Source organism: Tupaia chinensis, unplaced genomic scaffold, assembly GCF_000334495.1.
Source record: "Tupaia chinensis unplaced genomic scaffold, TupChi_1.0 Scaffold143645_1, whole genome shotgun sequence".
In the NCBI taxonomy this organism is placed as follows: domain Eukaryota; kingdom Metazoa; phylum Chordata; class Mammalia; order Scandentia; family Tupaiidae; genus Tupaia; species Tupaia belangeri.
The window spans coordinates 275063-289055 of record NW_006203493.1 but is presented as its reverse complement, the minus strand read 5'-3'; positions in this window follow the sequence as shown (position 1 = coordinate 289055).

Here is a 13993-nt window from a genome sequence, read left to right as displayed (position 1 = left end):
TTTTTTTTTTTTTTTTTTTTTGCTATAGGGCATGTGTGCTCACCAGAAAGACAGAGAGACAAAAAGTGAGAAGTCACCCCCCCGGGGGGATGGCCACGATGCAATCTCTTCTCCTCCATTCTCCTCTTGGAATCTTGGACATGCACGCACACGCTCCCAGCGTGAGTTTAAGCCACAGGGTCCGGGACTCGAACTGCAGTGGACTACATGGGAATTCAGCGACATAGCCATTACGCCAACTGCTGGTCCCCTGTGCTCATCTTTTAAACAGGGAATGTAAAGCCGGTGCTTTCTATTACTGACTGCAGCTGGGGAGCATCTTGCATCCTGTGTTTCTAATCAAATCTCTCCTACCTTCTCTGGCTAACACCCCGCTCTCTTCTATCAGTGTGGCCCAACTGTAGATTGTGTCTTCATTCGCGCTTTCGCTTGCCCTGCAGCATCAGCACAAAGACTGTATCTGCTTATTCGGCTGCTCCCTGGTGCTATGCTTTGGAGCTCTTCTTTAAGAAGTCTTTGCCTGCTCCACGTCTCCAAGAGATTTTCCTATGTTTTCCACCAGTGTGTTTATAGTTTAAGATTTTACATGTAGATCCTCTATCCATTGTGAGTTTAATTTTGTTAGTGGTGAGAAATAAAGACCCAGTGTCATTCTTCTGCTGCTGGGTATCCAGCTCTCCCAGCACCATTTGCTGAAGAAATTTTCTTTTTTCCCCGCCGGATTGTCTTGTGTCCTTTGTCATGGATCAGTTGGGGTTTATGTTTTGGGGTTTATTTGGGGGTTCTCAGTTCTGTTCCATTGGTCTGCCTATCTGATTTTGTGCCAGTACCGTATTGTTTAAATTATCACAGCTTTCGTATTGAGATTGGGAAGTGAGATGCCTCCTACTTTATTCACCTTGCATAGTATTGCTTTGATGATATGAGACCTTTTATGATTCCAGACAAATTTTGATTTTTTTTTTCTATTACTGTGAGGAATATCTCTGGTTGTTTGATTGGAATTGCATTTAATTTGACATCTTGATTATAGTAATTCTTCCAATCCAGGAACATGGGATGTTTTTCTACTTTTTTGTATCATTTTAAATTTCTTTTTCAAGTGTTTCATAGATTTCCTTGTAGAGATCTTTGACATCTTTGGTAAGGTTTATTCCTAGAAAGATAGCTAGGAATATTGGTTTCGTGGCTATTGTAAATGGGATTTCTTTCTTCAATTCTGTCTCAGTTTGTCTATTGTTGGTGTATAAACATGCTATAGATTTTTGTATGCCAATTTTGTATCCTGCTACTTTGCTATATTCATATATCACTTCCAGTAGTTTTGTGTGTGTGTATGTGTGTGGATTCTTTTGGATTATATATGTATAGCATCATATCATCTGCAAATAGAGATAATTTCATATCTTTTCCTTTTTGGATGTCCTTTTTTTTAAACCTTCTTGTCTAATTCCATTGGTCAGAACTTCCAGCACTATATTAAAAAGGAGTGGAGAAAATGGGCAGCTTTTCCCCATTCAGTTTGATGTTAGCTGTGAGTTTTTCATAGATGGCTTTAATTGTGTTGAGGAATGTCCCTTTTATGCCATTTTTGCTGAGAGTCTTAATCATGAAGGGATGTGTATTTCATTGAATGCGTTTTCTGCATCAACTGATATGATCATATGGTTTTTATCTTTCCTTTTGTTAATGTGATGTATTGCATTAACTGTTTTGTGTATGTTGAACCATCCTTGCATCCCTGGAATAAAGCCTACTCAGTCATGGTGTATAATCTTTTTATTGTGTTGTTCAATACAACGTGCTAATAGCTTGTTGAGAATTTTTGCATCCATATTCATTAGGGATATAGGCCTGAAGTTTTCTTTTTGTCATGTCATTGACTGGTTTTGTAATTAAGACAATGAAGGCTTCCTAGAATGAATTTGGGAGGGTTCTTTTCTGCCGTGACCTGCTCTGAGTTGGGGCAGCTGTGAATTAGAGGATAAACATAAAACACACACACAAACACACAAAGACACACAAGTATAGAAAAGCAAGGATCAGGTGGTCTTGACTTCTCTGATGGAGGTAGCTAAGACCCTGAGCCATTCCCAGGTTTATTCTTTTAAAGGGCATAAAAGGGAGGAAGGTGAAGTAGAACGCAAAACCAGTTGTTTTCAGATGTTAATCGACTGAAGATGTGAAGCCGTCTGGCAGTCATGTAGTTCTATGTAAATTTTTTCTATGTTCTGGGGCCTTTTCTAATTTACACATGTGGCTTCCTTTAACCAATACTGCTTTGCAGTTTCAAACACAGAGGCAGCTAGCATACTCATAACTTAATGGCACTCATTTGGCCTTACAAGTGACTGCCCATGGAATCACATTTCCGCATGTGCTTAAAGGTCTCCATTATGTTTGCTCGGATTGGGGGCACTCCCTACACCTTCTTTTTGAACCTTTGGAAGTAGTTTGAGGAAAATTGGGGTTAGTTCTTTAAAAGTTTTGTAAAATTCAGAAGTAAAACCATTGGGACATGAGCTCTTCTTTGTTGGGAGACTATTTAATACTGATTCAATCTCATTGCTTGTTATGAGTCCATTCAGACTTTCTATTTCTTCCTGGCGCATTCTTGGTAAGTTATAAGTGTCCAGAAATTTGACCATCTCATCTAGGTTTTCTTGTTTGTTGGCATATAGTCACTCATAGTAATCTCTGATGGTATTTTGTATTTCCATGATGTCCATTGTAGTAATGCCTGTTTCCTTGCTCATTTGATTTATCCGGTTCCTTTCTCTGTTCTTGATTAATCTAGCTAATGGTGTATCATTTTGTTTATCTTCTCAAAGAACCAGCTTTTGGTTTCATTTATTTTCTGTTTAGTTCTTTTATTCTCTATTTCATTTATTTCTGCTCAAATTTTTGTTATTTCTTTTCTCCTGGAGTTTTTGTTGTTTTTCCAGCTCCCTGAGTTGTGTCGTTAGGTTGTTTATTTGGTACCATTCTGCTTTGCGTGTGTGTGTGTGTGTGTGTGTGTGTGTGTGGACATTAATTGCCATGAACTTCCCTCTTATGACTGCCTTTTTTTCTGTCCCATAGGTTATGAACATTTGTTTGTTCATTATCATTGGTTTCTGTGAACCTTTTAATTTCAGTTTTAATTTCTTCTGTAGTTGTAAAGTCATTCAGGAGTAGGTTGTTTAGTTTCCATGTGTGTGAATTTTCAAGGGCTCTTCCTGTAGTTGATTCAAGTTTGATTCCATTTGGTTGGAAAAGATGCTGGATATAGTTTCTATACATTTGAATTTGTAAACGTTTGTTTCCTGCCCTGTCATATAGTCAATCTTTGAAAATGTTCCATGGACATGAGAAAAATGTATATTTTTGTGGTTTTTGGGTAAAAGCTCTGAGGACGTCTGTCAAGTCCATTTCATGTGTGATATTATTTAGATCTTGTATCTCTTTGTCTATTTTTTGTTTAGATGATCTGTCCAGAGGAGTCAGTGAGATCCCCTACAATTATTGTTTTGCAATCTGTTTCTTCTTCAAAATCTAACAGTCTCTCTGATGTATTTAGATGCTCCAGTGTTGGGTGCATAGAGATTTATAAGTGTTAAATCTTCTTGGTGAACAAGCCCTTTTAGCACTATATAATGTCCTTCTTTGTGTCTTCTTACATCTTTCATCTTAAAGTGTATTCTGTCTGATATCAGGATTGCAGCCTTTTTTGGGTTTCCATTCACATAGAATATCTTTTTCCAGCCCTTCACTTTCAGTCTATGTATGTCCTTATCAGTGAGGTATGTTTCTTTCTTTTTTAAAAAAAGAATTATTGTATTTAACTTTATTTATTTTAATTTTAATGAGAAAGGGACAGAGCGAGAGAGAGAGAGAGCAGATCACCAGGTCTGAAATTATTTTATTTAACTTTATTTTAATTTTGATGAGAAAGGGACAGAGCGAGACAGAGAGAGAGCAGATCACCAGGTCTGTTCTGAAACTCAAACCATGGACTGCCCTGTGGGAGTCCAGAGCCCTTAATCACCACACCTGACCTGATGGTCCCAGAGGTGTGTTTCTTGTAAGCAGCGTATAGATAGTTTCTGGGTTCATTTTTTTTTTTTTTTTTTTTTTTTTTTTCCCATTCAGCCAGTCTGTGTCTTTTAATGGGAAAGTTTAATCTATTAACATTCAACGCTATTATTGATATTTGTGGACTTATCCCTGTCATTTTGTTAGCCATTTTTCTCAATTGTTTTTTGTTCTATTTGTCTTTCTTTAGTTATCTTAATACAAATTTCCCTCAGTACTTCCTGTAGAGCTGGTTTAGTACTGGTGAATTCTTTCAGTTTTTGTTTATCTGAGAATACTTTTATTTGTTCTTCCCATTTGAAGGATAATATTGCTGGATATAATATTCTTGGTTGAAATTGTTTTTGTCTTAATGTTTTGAATACATCTTCCCATTCTTTCCTTGCCTACATTGTTTCAGTCGAGAGTCTAATGTTAGCCTACTGTCTGATGAGAGATCAGACGTGAGCCTGATGGGATAACCTTTTTAAGTAACCTAATGTTTCTCCCTTGCCATTTTTAGAATATTGTCTTTGTCTTTAATTTTTACCAATCTGGCTATGATGTGCCAGGGGGAGGATCTTTTTGTATTGATTCTATTTTGGGGTTCTTTTAATTTCTTGGGTCTGAATTTCTCCATGTTTCTCTATATTTGGAAATTTTTCAGATAGTATTTCATGATAAAAGTTTTCCATGACTTTAACAGATTCTTTACCTTCTGGAATACCCATTACATAGATATTTGGATGTTTCATGGTGTCTAGAATTTTCTGTATGTTCTCCTCATTTTTTTGGTTGTTTTTTTCATTCTTTTTGGTAATTTGGTATAGTTCAGAGACTTTGTATTCAAGGTCAGAAATTCTTTCTTCCGCATGGTCCAATCCGCTTTTTATGCTTTCTAGGGAGATTTTAATTTTTTTGTATTGTATTCTTCATTCCCAGAAGTTTTGTTTGATTCTTTTTTAGGGTGTCTATTTCTTTATGAAATTCCTCTTTCATGTCTCGAAATGATTTTCTCATTTCCTGGAACCGATTGTCTGTTTTCTCTTGCATCTCATCGAATTTTTTCACTATGAGTATTCAGAATTCTTTTTCTGACATTTCTGTGTATTCCTCTGTGCTATCCATTGTTGGCAAGAGGTTAGTACACTCACCTGGTAGAAAGTTATCCCATTATTTTCTCATATTTTTTCAAAATCTGTGCCAGTTTTTAGTCATCCAGTGCAGTATTCACTTTTTTCTATTTATTGGGGTAGATTCTGTAGTGTTGGAAGAGGAAACTTCACCCTTAATTCCTAGAAATGTTCCTTTTTTCTTTTAACTTTAAAATTTTTAAATTTATTATTATTATTATTTAATACATTTGATTGCTATACATCATTTGGCTTGTAAAGAGAATTTACCCAACATGAACTACTACTCAGGCCAGTCCAGTTGAGAGTACTATTCATGATATCAACACGTAGTAAACCATTACCTCATCTCACAAATGTCTTGTCTCTCTGTCTTCCTCCCCAATTTCCCTCCCTATTCTTTCCCTCTCCCACCCTCCTTCCACACTGTCTCCAGTGTCCATAACTATTGTCAATGCCTTGATGTCCTCCAATCCTTCAGTCTCTACCATGGAGAGCGAACAGTTGGTATATATTGAGTGGAGACAAAATATCTTTCTTTCATAGCCTGACCCAGGTGTGTCCCTATTCGAGCGCTGTGTCTCCCAGATCAGAGTAGTTATGGATAACTTCAGGTGCTTGGCTCCTCTACCAAACGTTCAGCTCTTGATGAGGTAATAGCAAGCTGAGGAGATGTAACTTAGTGAAGAAGGTCAAATTGCGAGGTACACCAGCATGAGGGCTGGTGTACCAAAAGTTCCAAAGTTACTCTCAGCCCCCAAGGGCATACTCACAAGAGGAGGCCTGTCCAGACCAGGTTCAAGTCTCCCAGTGGGCAGGGCAAGCCCCGGCCACCAGAGCGGTGGGTGACACAGTGGCAGAAGTTACGAAGTTACTCCCAGGCACAGAGGGTGGACTCATCAGCATTGCAGTTTTTTGTTTATTTATTTATTTTAAGGTTTTTGCTACGAGGCATGTGTACTTGCTGGAGAGAGACAAAGATAGTTAGAGGGAAAGTGAAAAGTCATCTCTCACGCTCACCATGCCACCATCCCTTCCCATCCCTTCTCCATTCTCTGACTGAGATTTTGGGCACTCATTCACACACACCCAGTGTGATTTTCAAGCTACCTGGTCTGAGACTCAAACCATGGTGAGTCATGTGGGAGCCCAGTGCCTTAACCACTATACCACCTGCTAGCTGCAGCACTGCAGGTTTTTAGGGCAGGAGGTGTCAAAACTTGGAGGCAAACAATATGTATGTGTGTGTATACACACACACACACACATATTTGATATAAGGTGCGTGTGCTTGCCAGAGAGATGAAGACAGAGAGAGAAAAAGCAAGAAATCCCCCCCCCAGGGAGTATGGCCACTGGCCACACCGCAAGTCCTCCTCCTCCATTCTCTTCCTAGGATTTTGGGCACACACACATATGTGCCCAGTGTGAGGTTCAAATCTCCAGGTCTGGGACTCAAACTACAATCAGCCATGTAAGAGTCCAGCACCTTAACCATTATGCCATTCACTGCCCCCCCCAGCCCCACAACCAAATGTTCTTTCATAGGTTAATGGATAAGCAAAGTGGTACATCCATACAATGAAATATTATTCAGTGAATTCACTGCCCCCGCCCCCAGCCCCACAACCAAATGTTCTTTCATAGGTTAATGGATAAGCAAAGTGGTACATCCATACAACGAAATATTATTCAGTGATTTTTGTTTGTTTTGAGAGGTTTTCACTAGAGGGCGCGTGCGCTCGCCAGACAGAGAGAGAGACAGAGAGAGACAGAGAGATAGGAAGCGAGAAATAACCCCCCGGGAGGGATGGCCACGCCGCAATCCCTTCTCCTCCATTCTCCTCTCAGGATCTTGGGCACACATGCACATGCGCCTGGCGTGAGTTTAAGCCGCCGGGTCCAGGACTTGTACCGTGGTCAACTACATGGGACTCCAGCGACATAGCCATTATACTAACTGCTGGTCCCATTCAGTGATTTTTTTAATGAGCTATCAAACCATGAAAAGAAATAGAGTAACCTCAAATGCATGATACTAAGTGAAAAAAAAAATCTAAAAAGGCTTTATGCTGTGTAGCTCCAACTATATGACATTCCAGAAAAGGCAAAGACCAGGCCAGCCTATGGCATGGTGGTTTGCCATATGGCTGACCCCAGAGTTTGAGTGCTGGCCCCAGCAGTTTGGGAAGCACACTGTGCATGTGTACATACCCAAAATCGCAAGAGGAGGGAGAAGTGAAGGAGAAGGGATTGTGGCATGACCGTCTCCCATGGAGGGGAGGGGATTTCACACTTTCTCTCAGAGAGTACCGTCTGGAAAAAGCTTTAGAGATAATTAAAAAGATGTTGGTTTCTAGCGGTTCACAGGCAAGTAGGGAAGAATAGGCAGTTAGCGTAATGGCTATGTTGCTGGACTCCCATGTAGTCGACTGCAGTTCGAGTCCTGGACCTGGTGGCTTAAACTCACGCCGGGTGCATGTGCGTGCGTGTCCAAGATCCCGAGAGGAGAATGGAGGAGAAGGAATTGTGATGTGGCCATCTCCCCTGGGGGGTGACTTCTCGCTTTTTGTCTCTCTGCCTCTCTCTGTCTTTCTGGCGAGCGCATGCGCCGTATGCAAAAACTTGTCCAAAAAAAAAGAATAGGTGGAGCACAGAGGATTTTTAGGGCAATGGAACTCTTCCATATGATTCTACAGTGCTGGGTACAAATCAGACATATTTGTCAAAACCTACAGAACTGTACAACACGGAGTGAGCCCTTGATTGTAACACGTGTACCACACCAAGATGTCATAAATGGGAGTGGGAGTGATACTAGGATACAGATGGGAACTTTCCATACTTTCCGCTGAATTTTTCTATGAACCTAAAACTGCTCAAAAATTAAAATCTGTTTAAAAACGGAGTGAGCCCTTGATTGTAACACGTGTACCCACCAAGATGTCCCAACGGGAGTGGGAGTGATATTAGGGTACATATGGGAACTTTCCATACTTTCCACTGAATTTTTCTATGAATCTAAAACTGCTCAAAAATTAAAATCTGTTTAAAAAGAAGGGTCATGGATTTATATGTACTTAAATACTGTGGTTACATTTTTATTTTACATAAAGAAATTGGAGAAAGGACATTTTAAACTCAATATTTGCAAAATAAAAGCTTAGTTAAAAGTTTAATATACGTTTACGTAAACTTAGATTAAAGTCGAATTTATTTTGTTGAGTAATCTTCTAAATTCTGATTTAAAGCCTTAGTGCTGAGGCATGTTTGGTCTTTTCATGACCACTAATTATCGATCTATGGCCAAGTTGCATATCTTTGATTTTTGTAACTTAGCAAGGACACTACAACCGTCAAACCAGAGAGTTACATTTTACCTTTTCTTATCCAAAAACATTTTGTATTAGAAAAAAATAGAACCTATTTATGTTAGAATATAAGAAAACTGTTTAAACATTCATTAATAACTTACTTTTACATGTGTTTAGATTTATCTTACACTGTCAGAATAAATTTACTTTTGAACCAAGATTTTATAATCAATTTTTTAAATTTATAACGCAAATTTCCAACTAGAAAAATCATTAAAAGATCCAGTAATGTGAAGGCTAATTTTTAAAACTTACTTAGTTGTGGGAACCAGCAGTTAGCGTAATGGCTATGTCGCTGGATTCCCACGTAGTCAACTGCGGTTCGTGTCCTGGACCCGGTGGCTTAAAACTCACGCCGGGCGCGTGTGCGTGCGTGCCCAAGATCCCGAGAGGAGAATGGAGGAGAAGGGATTGCGGCGTGACCATCCCCCCTGGGGGGTGATTTCTCGCTTTCTGTCTCTATGTCTCTCTCTGTCTGTCTGGCGAGCGCACGCGCCCTACAGTGAAAATCTCTCCAAAAAAAAAAAAAAAATTACTTAGTTGTATGAATTACAAATTGGGTTTTCCCTCTACACTCTCTTGAAAACCAGTGACCGTGGAAGCCTGTCAGGTTCACAGATCCTGTACTTGGGTTTTATCCCAACCTGGAACTTTCCTTAAATGTTACAAACATTTCGGGATCAGCAGTTGGTGTAATGGATATGTCGCTGAACTCCCATGTAGTCGACCGCGGTTCACGTCCCGAACCCAGTGGCTTAAACTCACACCAGGCACGTGTGCATGTGTGCCCAGGACCCTGAGGTTTATGGAGGAGAAGGGATTGCGGCGTGGCCATCCCCCCTGGGGGGTGATTTCTCACTTTCTGTCTGTCTCTGTCTTTCTGGTGAGTTCACACGCCCTATAGAAACAAACAAACAAAACCTCTAAAAAAAAAGTTATGAACATTTAAAACATTAGGAAGCGGGCTGGCTCTGTGGCCTGGTGATTAAGGTAGCCAGATCCCACAAGCTGACTTCACAGTTCAAGTCCCAGACCCAGCAGCTTGAGAAACACACCAGGCTCGTGTGCTGGCATCAAGGTCTTGGAAGGAAGGAGAGTTGGGAAAGGGACTGTGACATGACCATTCCCCATGGCGTGCGCTTTCTTCTCTCCCACTTTCTGTGTCTCTATCTGGCAGTCTACATACCCTTTTTTAAAAAAAAAAGCTAAATTTTAAAAAACAAACATTAGGAATCTTGGTTTGATATCTTTTTTCCCTCCTTGTATTTGAGACATCTTAGAATTGTGTAAGTTAGTAATAATATCTTGAAACCAACAGAAAGAGGAGCTCCACTGACTGCGAGAGACATTGATTTGCATTTTTAATGTCCTTCAGAGGGGGACCTCATCCTGACTTAGGGGCACCTTCCAAAGTGGGCTCTTTCCTTCTGTACCCATAGGATACTCTCACCAGCCTTCAAGAAAGAAGCAGCAGATTCCAGACTTGGAGATTTCACACTCGAAAGACAGCCTGGTTATCTCCATTTCCTCCAGTGGAAACCGTGTACCTGGTCCTCTTCCCGGGGCACTTTCCTGTTACCAAGAAACGCGCAGCTCCTGCATCAGAACAACCCGTAACTCTTGGATCCCTCGCTCTCCACTTGTCAACCAATCCATGTATTTACACAGGAAGAAAAAGAATCTCGTATTCAAACAATAGAGATATAATTAGATTTTTGGGAAAGTTGAGAATGATCCAACAGCCCCTTTCCTAAAAGTGAATGTATAGAATGAGAAAACAATCTCGTAGTTCCCAGTTTCTCATGTATTGAGCATCAGCTCCTTATCTATCCTCCAGAGGGCGACAGAGGGCTTTCTCAGGAAAAGCAACCACTTACCGCTGTGGGTTTTGCTTCTCAGCGTTTCCCAAGCGGTTTCCCAGCCTCTAGCAATATGGCAAAACTGACTATTCCTAACTTCAGTTCTCATGAAGCGAGACACCTTACTAGAGTCTAAAAATGAGACTGCAGTCATGTGTCACTTAATGATAGGAATATCTGTTTTGGAAAATGGGTTGTTAGTGATTATCATTATTATGTGAACATCATAGAGTACTCACACAGACCTGGAGGGTATGGTCTGCTACACACCACGGCTGTGTGGCGTAATCCAGGACCACTGGTCCAGGTCTGGTCGATCTCTGAAACATCACTATGTGATACATGACTATAATTGTAGATTATAAATCCTTAGATGTTTGCTACAGGCCGGGCCACAGTTTTGGTTTTAAATTTTCCAGCAACGACTCAAAAAGGTGTTAATAGAAGCTGTTAATAGTGGTGTTAATATGTGCTTGTACAAAGCAAATCCAAAGAGTAACTAAAATGATAATACCAGAAATGTATTTCTCTAAGTCCTTATAAAAAGAAAACTTTGGGACCAGCGGATGGTGTAATGGCTATGTCACTGGACTCCCATGTAATCGACTGTGGTTCGAGTCCCAGACCCAGTAGCTTAAACTCACGCCAGGCATGTGTGCATGCGTCCACAAGATCCCGAGAGGAGTATGGAGGAGAAGGGATTGTGGCGTGGCCATCCCCCCTGGGGGGTGATTTCTCACTTTCTATCTCTCTCTGCTCTTTCTGGCGAGCGCACACACCCTACAGCAAAAAAAAAAAAAAAAAAAAGAGAATGTAGGAAAAGGGATTGCAGCATGGCCACCCCTTTCCCCCGGGGGTGATTTCTTACTTTCTGTCTCTGTCTGTCTCTCTGATGAGTGCATGTACCTGATAGCAAAAAAAAAAAAAAAAAAAAAAAAAAAAAAACTATAGAACTTTTAAAATTGAATGAATAATCTCTCACGTGACCAACCATGATTCAAGTCCTGGAACTAGTGGCTTGAAAATCATGTCGGGCACATGTGACTGCATGCCTGAGTTCCCAGGAGGAGAATGGAAGTCAAAGGATTGCAGCATGGCCATCTCTCCGGGGTGTGTGTGTGTGTGTGTGGGGGGGGGGTGACTTCTCACTTTCCCTCTCACGTTTCTGGATGGTGACTTCTCACTTTCCCTCTCACGTTTCTGTATCTCTCTCCAGCAACTGCTCATGCCCTAAGGCTAAAACCTCTAAAAAACAACAACAAAATTAACTACTCACATGCCCTAAGGCTAAAACCTCTTAAAAAACAACAACAAAATTAACTACGGATCTCATCAGAAAAGTTTTTAGGTGACACACAGTAGCAGACACAAGCTGTCCAAAATTCTAAATTTCACTTGAAAGCTTACATTGTATTATTGGCAACAAATAGGATCAGCTGTTTTCCTTGTAGTAACAGTCTCACTTTGTTCAATTTTTAAGAAAGTCTCAAATACCAAAGTCTAACAACCAGTTTATTGTTGTTCTGGTGTTTCATTTAAAAAAAAAAGTGGCTATTTCAGGTTGCAGCTCAAACAAGCATTTTTTCCTGGTGACAACCACCATACTTCAGTATCAGCAGAAGTGCTTTACTGGTGCTCCTCCTTATGTCGCATAGATTTTTTTTTTTTTTAATATATTCAAAAGTTGAAATTCAGTAAAAATAATTTTTGCTGTTTCATCAAGAACTTTGATTCATGAAACTTTGTTTTATAACCATGAATGTGTGATAGTGATGAATACAATGACTGTGACAGCTACATTGCTTCAATTCATGCTAAGACACCAGTAATTGGAGTTTTAAATTTTTTGTAGTTACCAGAGGGCGCATATGCTTGCCAGAGAGAGAAAGAGAAAGACAAAGCAACCCTAAAGCGATCACACCAAGATTAAAGACAAAGCAACCCTAAAGCGATCACACCACGATTCTTTTTCCTCCATCTCATCAGGATTTGGGGCAGTCAGGCACACATACCCACCAGCACTGGGATTTGAACTGCAGTCAACCGCGTGGGATTTAGCTCCCTGAACTGCTGAGTCACTGGGCTGGTCCAAGACACCAGTCATTTTATCCACCACTGTTCTTGCACCATCAGTGAGAATGTCAATAGAGTTGTCACAGGATAAACCAGATTCAAACAAGGTATGTCGCACTCCTCACGTTTCACACGCCCATGTTTGCTGCCAAGCATTCATGTAAAGATTTTTAGTGGGAAGTTGGTACCAATACCAGACAAATACAAGCAAAATAGCATGTTCAGCCACATCTGTCAAGCTTTGGTACACCTCAGCACAGGGGCTATTCATTTTTGTGTTTGCAGCGAAACCCTTAATTTGACAATTACTATATCATGGAAAGAAGCAACACTGCAAGTTCTTATGTTGATTGTTTTTCCAGTAGGTAGTGAACACGTCAATGGTATATGTCTTTCAGTCTATCTGCTGTGGTGTGTGCTCATCTAGCCAATGAAATATGATAACTTATCCTGTAAGACGCTTTTAAAAGGTTGATTACATTCATGCTGGAAATATTTAATTATATTTTTAATGAATTCAATGATTGGTATCAAAATGATACTGCAACTTATTTGGAGCCATTAAGTATTTGAAAATGTTCTATTGCATAAGATGCAATAAAAATTATTAACATATGAAGCTGAAGAATAGCTTTCAGTATAGTTTTATTTTTTAATTTAGTTTTGTCCAGTTTCTTTGGAATAGAATATCCTTCCCCATGAATCAGAGAACTTGCTGATACATCAGTTTCATCCTTTTCAAGATCTTAAGATATAGGCAACCTACATACCAGAAACTGTGTCTTCTCTTCTTCCTGTTTTTATACCAAAAATCCATCTTAAAGTACAAAAAAAATACTGTATATAAATTTTCTTTTAGATTATACTACTAGATTCTAAAATAACCTATTTCAGATCAAATTTTGAAAACTAAAAACATTTGAAAAACTATTTTAGTTTGCAAACAATATAGTAAACTTAATTCTTGTGATTCTGTGCAGAAGCAAGAAAAACACTGAGACTTAAAAATAATGGTTTTTGGAAGATAATGAGATTATAGGAATCATATAGCAGGCATAACTAAAGACGGCTGTTAATAGTACAGGGGGGAATAAACAAATGTACCAATTCATACGCTAAAGCAATCATCTTAGAAAATTCTAGAAAATACAACAATACACAATCACAATACCCATTAGCTGTACAAAATGTAATCACATGCAGTGTAACTTCTGGAGAACCCTAATGTACACACAAGAGAATAAGTGAAAAAGGCTGGCCGGGCAGGTGGCATAGTGGCTAAGGGCGCTGGACTCCCACATGGATGACCACAGTTTGAGTCCCGGACTTGACATAGGAATGGCATTTCACCTATATCTCATTTAATCATCCCAGCAGCCTGATGTAGAAGTGCTGTTGTTTTCTCCATTTAAAATTTTATTTGTTGGGGCCAGCAGGTGGTATGGTTAAGGCACTGGACTCCCACGTAGCTGACCATGGTTAGAGTCCCAGAACTGGTGGC